This window comes from Chiloscyllium punctatum, chromosome 37, assembly GCF_047496795.1.
Source record: "Chiloscyllium punctatum isolate Juve2018m chromosome 37, sChiPun1.3, whole genome shotgun sequence".
NCBI classification, from domain to species: domain Eukaryota; kingdom Metazoa; phylum Chordata; class Chondrichthyes; order Orectolobiformes; family Hemiscylliidae; genus Chiloscyllium; species Chiloscyllium punctatum.
Genome location: NC_092775.1, coordinates 43,302,487 through 43,312,488, shown reverse-complemented (window position 1 = coordinate 43,312,488; position 10,002 = coordinate 43,302,487). Strand labels below are relative to the sequence as shown.

General features: G+C 36.5%; 1 long non-coding RNA gene across 2 annotated transcripts in view; it reads left to right on the top strand.

The window, feature by feature from the left end:
* Positions 1–2,789: 2,789 nt before the first annotated feature.
* Positions 2,790–10,002, top strand: part of LOC140463049 (uncharacterized) — a 627,354-nt gene continuing 620,141 nt past the window's right edge. For both annotated transcript variants that reach the window (XR_011954584.1, XR_011954585.1), the window contains exons 1-2: positions 2,790–2,971; positions 5,528–5,722. This is a non-coding gene — a long non-coding RNA (uncharacterized lncRNA). The remainder of the gene's footprint in view (positions 2,972–5,527; positions 5,723–10,002) is intronic.

The window sequence follows — 10,002 nt, the reverse complement described above, 5'->3', positions numbered from 1 at the left end:
CAGCAAATAAACACCATCAGGGGGTCAAAAACCTTTTTACACGCCTCCATAGACATTCTTCAATAGCGTGCATACAAGCAATGCTTATTGTTGGGGTAGTTATGTAAGCATCTGCATTGGGAACTTTGACACAAATTATAAACGGAACTTTATTACAAATTAAATTTTAGAACCGTTGTGTTTATATTTTGACTTAGAAAATCCCCGTCACCTTTATGGCTAAAACGCACTATAATATTCTTTACGTTTCTTCTTGTTGGAAAATGTGTTTTTGGTTTCAAAGATGGAATTAAGCCGTGGAATTGTTGCGGGTCGAAATTGATGGGACACACCTTGCAGTAGAATCCTTCCATGAAAGACTGCAGCCTGAGAACGATTAAAACAAAACTGTATAGCTGTAATTCGGTTTTAAATCGAATGCCACGGTTTTAAACTTTAATTCGCATAGAATTCCGTTCATCTTGTTCACGTTAGAAGTTATGATACAATACGTAGAATTATACCACCGAATATTTGCAAAATTTGGCTGTCAATTATAAATGCATCATCTTGATTCTCAGTATTGTTCGTTATACTCCTTTGACAACAAAAGCTCCAGTTTGCTGTGTTATAATGCCTGGTCTAACATTGAGAATTTCTACATAACCGAATTTCTGCAAGTTTTGTTGGTTTATCTTTGAGAGGCGAAGACACAAGACCGGATTTCCATCAGGAAATGTGCAATCGAAGTTAAATCAAACCTAAATAACTAAGCAAAAACAAGGCCAAAGTGTTCGGATAAACAATTCTGTCCTGTGGCAGGGAAAGCAACTGCCATTTTAATGTGTCACTGATTATTTTCATAATTTGTTTTAATAATATGACCTTTTTTCCAACAAAGTTTCATCTTCTGGTATATGTGTTCTATATTCTATGAAAGCAATGCAAATAAACTTATGACTGCAAGAGGGTATTTGAAATGTGTTAGCAATCATAAAGGAAGCAACGGGATTCTTTTTTTTTAAAGATTTGGGCAAGTCAATATTTAAAATGGAACAGGAGTAATACTTGCATATTCCCCTCTCCCCCCACCTCAGATAGAACCGGTAGAGTGCTGGAACTATATAAATTTCTATCTAAAACATATGTCATTATAATATTTTCTAAAAAGTAGATTTATGGGATTGAATAACACCTAATTTATTGGGTAACTCCCCCTTCGCTCCCAGAAAAAGAAATCAAAATTTTGATAGTTTTAGAAGTATAAATATCAAAGCAGGTACAATTGTGTCTGTTTATTGTGTAGAAGTGGACAATGACCATCATGGTTATAATGAAACTTCGACCTGCCCATTTCCGCACATCTACAAAAAAAATCTCATGAAAACTGTGCAGAATGCGTCAATATTTATCCATGGGAAACCACGATTTCTATACACAGATGAAACGTTATCACCAGCTCACAAATACTTTTAAAAGTGTTATGTTAGTGTGTCTATGTAAGCACAAACCTCCCCGCCATATGTTCCTGGGCTTACACACAGGCTGCTTAAGCGAATCCAGTTCTCGAAGCATCCACAATACCCAGCAAAACCCAAACCAATAAACTGCTAAGCAATTTACCACATCTATTGATTGGGTCAATAGGTTACTCAGGAAAACCATCCTTTAAACAAAATATTACGCGGTTAACCTCGCAGTGCTTAATATTTTCACATCTTACTGTACAAACAAACCATAAAAGTCAGTCGCTGAATAACCCCAAAACATATTTTGGTGGTGTGCTTTGACAATCAAATCTGGCCTTATTTTAATGGGTTCTTCTCACGTTTAGCACTGTTCTCGTCATTACCTTTAAGGACAAAACCATCTAACTCTTCGTCCCTGGGAATGGTTTAGATGCTGTGGTCACTGATTTTTGTTGTTGTTACTGCTGTCCAGGGTGATCATTCCTACATTCTTGGCCCAGTGACGGTCCGCGGTCACAGCGGGAAACCCCTGCTTGACAAATCATTCATCAATTCAACTAAAGATGGATACAAGTTCTTCTGGATTTGCAAAATGGCATATTTGATTTACAGCTAAAACGAAATCAGACCTAAAATTGTTCAACATTCGGAAAATGCACCGATAGACCGTTTCTTGCTGAAAATACATGAAGCTTTTCTCAAGGCTGTTTACTATTAGAATGCAATGGAGTTTGTAGTGGCTTACAATGATTTCTCCAACGTTACGGTTTAATTTTCCTGAGATAGTCTTAATCGTCCCTTTGCAGGAGAAAACGTTCTGAGGAGCATGCAGAACATCTCGATCGACCGAAATACCAGATTATTCTTAATGCATTTAATCCCAATTACCTTTGATTTCATAAAATGTAGTTCTATCAACCAAGAATATATGTTACAGATTATCAACATATTTTAATGACTAGTCACACCATCCTAAAAGTTGGCCTTTTGCTAGTGTCCTTTTGATATATTTTGCGGTTTTATCATCAAATTAGGTTTAAATAATGTTTTGGGGTCTGCAGTAGGCAGCCGTTTTTGAGCGTATGATGTAAAGGTATAATTTTGCAAACATTTGCAGAGACCTGGGCCTGAAGTGCCATCAGCATTATAGTGGAGTATAAAAGAAAGGCGTAAACAAAAGAATTCATTGTTAAGAGGGAACAATTCAAGGCCTGAAAGCCCGTCTCTTACAATAAAGAGTGCGAGCGGTGATTTGAATGAATGGAGTGCCGTGAAAGGGGGCCAGCTTCAGCTTGGGACAAAACAAAATGGTAATAGGCCACATTCCTTGTGGCCACCGGCCACTACAACCCCATAACAGGCACAGGCCAAGTGTGATCACAGATACTTTTAATTTTAGTTTTGTATCATTTAGAAACATATATGGACCAATGTGGAGTTTGGATGTTGCTTTTAGTACTGATTCTGAGACAATCACCCGACTTGTGTTCCCGCGGGAAATATTGAAAGCTTGTCAGTTTCAGGTAAGAAAGGCGCGTATTCTCGCCTCTACATTCTACTGGTCTGTTCATCACAAAGGCCTCTCTCTCCAAAGATCACTTTTACGTACTTTTTTAAAAAAAAACACCATTAGACAGTATTCATTGGATCCCTTATGGCTCCCCAGCATTTTTTAAAGCACGCGGTAAACAGTGGGTTGTTAATTCTATGAGAAATAATCTGCATTAAAGAATGTGAGTTGCATTTGGAGGACCGACTATGGTATTTAGTCTCAAGAAGAGTAAGTTCAATGTCCCGATGCAACGTGCGAAGTGTGTTTTCAATCAAAATGGCTTTGCAGGGTGCAAATAAACACAATTGTATCTCGTTTAGACATTTATTTAGTACGCGTGGGTCTGGTAACATCTGGGCTTGCGTGAATCAAGTTAACAATTCCGGGACAGAACACTCAAACATTGCACCTATTGTGCATAGGTCTTTCCCTAACGATTTCTAAACGAATACTGCAAAAGGTTGAAATGATCATATTTCCGCAGTAATGTACATTGAAAAAGATGACGTGAAAACTTAGTATGATTTTGTTTCATGTTTGGCCTTGTATGACCCATTATAACCTGCTGGAGGCAAACTAATACATTTTGATTTGAAATCACCAATAGGCTAAAACTTCTGCAGATTGTTCATGAGTATCCATGCACAGATTAACTGCAGTACCAGTTATCATTTATACATATATTGGTGCAAAGTCTTCTTTCGGTGACATTTCGGGTTATGCCTTAACTAATTGAAAAGCAAATATGAAAAGTTTAACGAATTTAATATATATATATATATTGAAAACTCTTTCTAACTTTGAAATCGATTCATTTAATATTGCTGATACAAATCCCTGAAGTAATTGTATTAGGAATGAGCTGGGCAGAACTAGTGATATGATGATTGGTACCAAGTAAGGCTCTGCTCTCCGCAAACAGTTTACCTTTAGCCAACCAGAGAACGTGCATTGATTCTTTGATTTGCAACCGCAATTTGGCGTCCACGACCTATAAGGAAACCATACAGTAAACACTACATTGGCAAGTGAGAAGATTTTGAACAGCACCTGCTTAAACAGTCACAACCCAGCAGAGTGTTGCCGTCTGTTCAAATCAACTTGATCAACCAACGTAGTTAATAACGTTGCGTTTACATTCAGCAGACGAAATAAGGAAACAGATCAATTGGAAGAAATCTGCATGCAGCAGTGAATACTCGGCGGAAGTGAAAGTATCTCTCCAAAATATCAAGGAAAACTGATTTTTTTTTTCTCTGATTGGGTAGTTATTCACACTGAAAGGGGCTGTCAGAACAAAGGGTAGAAACACATTCTATTGAACAGAGCAAACTGTAACTGTAATATGTTTTAAGATGCCCTTAAATGTCATTTGTTTTATGGCTCTGTTAAGTTTTCACTGACATCAGTGGATGCAGAATGAAAGAAAGTTGTTAAGTAAGCAGTTGGTGAGTTAGAACAAGAACTGTAGCTTTTGTTACTCGGGAGAAATGGCCAGAGACCCTTCACCTCGGGGTTAATTATATTTCTCTCATTCAATCAAGGGCCTTTTCATTAAATATTAATCAGTTTGGTTGGCTTGGACACCAGAAATACATTCTTAAGTTTTAGCCTGAAATGGACTCACACGTTTTTCGAATTTATTTTGTCTTTATGTCGTTATAGACATCAGCAAAACTACAGAAAATTTAATCAGATTCGCCACAGTCTTGACTAATCATACCTTTAGCAATGACGCTAACGTACATCTGGAAGATGTGACCATGTGCTTTGACCACACAATATTGGGATAATGGCACCTCGGTGAAATGAATCACAGATCTGATGCTGCTAAATAACACAGGATTAAAATTAGACTCTTCAGGAATAAATAGATTAGGTTCTTGCTCTAACAATGAGTAAACAATGTTAGAAGTATTCGAAAATTAAGTTGAAAACCTAGTTTAGAGATGAACATTTAAAGAGATCAAATCATAACACGGTGCTTGAATAAAATACTGGATATGCAGAGTTGATGTAGACAAATCAATTTATTGACGTTTATTTACAATATTAGTAAGTCATTGGCATGGTCATCTCAGTCCGTCATTAAAACCTTCTGCTTTAAAAGTACCAAACTGTTTCGCGTTTTCAATGGCTACTGTACCAGACATCATGTATGGACACTATTCAGATTAAAGGTATATTGACATATAGTAACTGCTTCCACTTCTACATGCGGGATAAGAAAACTTATTTTTTAAATGATCCATATTTCAGTGGAATGCCTATCTCACACAAATTCTTAGTAAAATACGACTGTTTGCTTGCTTCTCTATCACAATAAACATATGAACTTGAAACAAGAAAAAAAGACTCTTGGTCTAGCAAAATGTCCAAAAATTAGGTTAGTTTTGAACCGATACGGTAAGTAAAGAACTTGCTAGGTTTCCTGCAGAATTGTGAGTATCTCGAATATTCATAGTTGCTGTGTATTTAACTGTCATGGTTTCCCCACATCTGTCAACAGCAGTGCATGTTCTTGCAGGGGCATTTGAACTCGTGACTGAAGTCAGCAGGAGGAAGGCTTTAGGATTTTTCTTCACTGCAATCGCATCCTGCATTACCAGCCGGCAAAATGCTATATCTCTGAATCTGAACAGAGGTAACCCCTGGCCTAATGTAGAAAGGTGAAGAAGGAAAACATTTACAAGCACTGGATTACATTACAACTAGCCATGAGGTTAGCTTAATTAAAAATGAAATTCATTTCATCTCAAATTACTTGGCACGACTCTTATCGTGATAAATTCTAAAATGATCCAATTCATTAAGTGGTAATAAGCAAGTATAAATGAATAATGAATTCCTGTTAAAACTTTACACAGAAAATATATTGCATACATCAGCGATTTACAGCAGATTCCTAAAAATGGATTTTGCAGCATTTTGAGATGTTTTTCGAATAAAAGTATTTTATTGCCTTTTGGAACACATTACATTCATGAGGTTATAAGCAAATGCATATATTGAACAATAATTTCCACAATAAAAAGTTAGAATATATGTCAGCGTTGTTAGTTGAGAATTAAAAAGTGTTGCAACGTTGTAAGCTATTCGCAGTCAGATAGAGAGAGTAAATCGTCCAGACATGGCGCAAAGAATCAGGTAGAAGACAAGATAATGTGCATTAGATTTAGAAAGTGAAGATGAACAGAATTTTATTGAAAATATAAGGAGAGTCTGATTCAATCATAGTAAAGACCACTGAAGGAAACCTTTCGTTTAATTTAAAGGTAAAGGGAAGGTTGAGACATTTTCATCGCAACAAGCATCAATTTTCTCCGAATTTTGACGTAAATTATCCTTTTAAAACCTACTATTTTGTCTGGGGGGACCCTGAGCCCACGCGACTTCTTTGTCTAGCTGAGATATAACATAATAACATTATATTTTCTTGAAGTGCATACATCAGCGATGAGTGCTGGCATTTAGACTCGAGAGGGAGCGTTTGGCACCAATAAAAAGGATTGATTTTTTTTGTCCGAAATTTAACAAAATGTCATCCACAGGAGAAAATATGACACTTAATTGGCCCGTACATATTTAATGCAATCTCTTAATATTCATCAGCCTCGTCAGGCTGGAGTTGTTGTCCATTCAACTTCTAGGAATGTGTTTCCCACAGCTGTAGAAACCACGCACACTGTTGTTAATTTTCCCTTTCAAAATGAAACTAGATAGGTATGAACTTCAGGAGTTAGACTCATACCTAGAATTCGTAATATAGATAAATGAAGTGGGATCTTTCCGGGTCCTTTGTTTTTCTAAGTTTCCATAAGGTGATTGGGTTGAAAGAAACAATGAAAACTATGTTCAGTGTAAAAATAATCTTCGTGTGATTTTAAATTCAGAATTTATGGAAACTGGTACTTATAATTCAGACGACATCTCAAATTGTCCCTCAGTCTGCAAAAGACATATAGCTGACACTTGTACTGTACGTGATGTTATCTCATAACAATGGACAAAACAAAAATCTTAATTCAAGTAGTTGTCTATTAAAGAGAAGCTCCACAGCAAACAAAATTTTGTTAATTGAAGATAGAACCTAAGACGTGGAGTTGCTAAATGGACGCAGTTAAATTGAAGGAAATCAAGAAACACGAATCCGTGGCAAGAGGAGGATTCGTTATTCAGTAAACAGTTATCGCGATACACAGACATTTAATATATGGCTTCACTAACTATTTTCTTGTGGCTAACTTTGTTGAATGTATTTGCTATGATCGGATTTTGCCACATGAACATGATTACATTCCAGGAAAACACAAGGAAAATAGACTTTCAGAATACGCTTCGTGAAACTGGGCAGCATTTTATGCATTATATATGAGTTCGTTTGATATGTCAATTCATAAAGTTCTATAGAAATATTTATAAATATACACTACTCACGGATACGTAATGTTGGATGATAGGGATTTATTCAACACAATTTGACCGTATAATGATGTGACCATTTGTGCGGGCATGGTTCCTGGTACAATTGGAAGCACAAACTGCTGCAGTTTTCGACCTGCAGACAACACTGTCAATTTACTCAATGCGTATAACGTTCTGTTATTGAGAATCAATAAAACTACAAGATTTATATATCGAATTAGCGTATTTCAATAGTCAGGATATAGTTTTACTTCCATTTTGAACTGAATTTATTCAAAATGCTGCATAATTCAGAGAACAGATTATGGTTTGGCTCTTCAGTGATGCCAACTGATGAAAAGTCCCTTCAATTCACAATGTAAACCCCTCTTTAGTCTGCATTGAGGACCCTCTCTGGTTCATGGTGTGAGACCTTCAGTTCACAATATTGGTACTCTCAGCAATCTCCTTACACATTTGGTTGGAGGTTCTAGATATATTATAAATCCAGTTTAAGCCCTTTTTATTGTATTAAAATGGATAGTATTGTTACTAAAACCAACTACTGGAGATACATGAACCTCATGGTTAGTCAGTCGAATGTGAACCATAATCAAGTGTAACCAATAATATAACTTAAGTGTTAATGTTGTAGTAACTATTGTGCAGCTTCAGGTCTCAGGGGCAAGTTGAGTAATAAAAAAACCCCTTGCATTTATGTAATACCCTACCCAGCCTCAGGTCATGTCAAAAAGCTGTACAGCTAATTTAACACTTTTGATGGGCAGTCACTGTTTTAGTGTAAGACAGGCGTCCTTGATGTCTTTGTTTCTTTGTGATATTGTAGATTCTGTGAATTTATTAATTTATAATTTCTTACTATACTTCTGTATTATTTTCATGTCATAACAGGTTTTTATGTCACATGAGCCAAGATCAAGATTAACTTGAAACCAATGCAAAACATTTGCAATGACTGATTTTTGTTTTGTTCAGTATATTAAGGACGTAGCTGTGAAGTGTAGGTAGATAATTAAAATGTGTTATACCAATCACATGGTAAACACCAGGGGTATTGAAAGGCAACTGGAACTCTTTATGCTTGCCCTTGGGCAACACATGCTCTGAAATACCCTGGGAACTATTAGCAATCATAATTAATTCCTAAACTTCTGCAACCACCTCCCCTGCCTCGGCTATCAAACATGGAAACTGCAAAAAATGGCCCCTATTGTGTAAAATATCATCACTATTGCACTTGATCTCTGAGTGGAAAGTAATAGCTAATCTCGCATTAATTGTGGACAACTTCGAAGTGTTTGGAGTGGCCATGCAAAACAGGCATTAGGCTACTTCCTTATGCAAATAACGGGCCTAACTCCTTCATTTCAGATCTCTCAAATAAATTGGGCAGACTGAATAGAGTAGGCATGCAGCCTCTTTGGCTCAGATTTTGAAGTTTTGGATATAGCCTGGCAAGTAACTGTTACCAGAAAGGAAATGTTTAATGCTTTTAATGTGGAGCCAAGAGGCTCAGGAAGGTTCATTCCAGCTCCACAGCACTTCTGATGGCTGCTCTCTGCTGTGATCAGCTCTATTCCTGCTATTTAGCTTACAGGACTTGTCATTGGCTGCTGTTAGTGTCCAGTGTGATAATAGCTTAAAATTCAATTCTCCTGAAGTTTGAGCTGCTCATCCAAAGTATTTCAATGAGGCCTGCACACTGAGTTTGGGCTGGTTCCTGGCTTCTGATTTAAGGCACACATTTGTAATATCACATTCTTTGCAGCATTACAACAGCAATGCAGATTTATTTATATATTTAACCATAGTTTAACTGAAATCCAACATTGGGTTTAGAACAGGTGGAAAATATTCATTCTGAATCCTGAGAAAATGTTATTTCCTGAAATGTTACACTGTCCCTGTTTTCATTATATTATACCTGATACAATGTTTCTGTTTCCGTTGCATTCTTCTTGTCTGTTGTACTTTCGGCCCTTTTCACAGTTTCATTTTCTTAATTCCCAAACTAATCACATTTTATTTCTTTGTTCTTGGCTCCTTTTATAGTCTTTTTAACATCATTATCCAGTTTCTTTTTAAATGCTGTAATCAATTAAGCATCAATCACCACTTGTGCCAATGCACTCCACATTCCAATAACTGAATGAAAACATTTCTTCTGATCTCCTCTTTATGTGTCTAGTGCTTAACTTGAGATCATGGCTCTTATCGTTCATTTATCTACCAGAGGAAATAACCTATCCATATTTATCTTGGTTATTCCTTTTAGCTTTTTGAACAATTCTATTAAATCCTTTCTCTGTCTTGTTAGTTCAAAATAATGTAACCCTCATTGGCTGTAGCCATTCCTGAACCTGGCTTATTTGATACATCTGAATTGCAACTTTTCCTCTATGTTGAGAATTTAAAACTATAGCCAAGGTTGCAGATGTGGCCCGGTCACATTCGGTACTGTCTTCACAATTTCTTTGCTTTGTATTCAATTTTTTGACAAACTTTTCAAGTTCCATTTGCCTTCTTTTTTTTGAAACTGCCCACTAGTTTTCGGTATTTGTATCCTTTGCTTCTCTA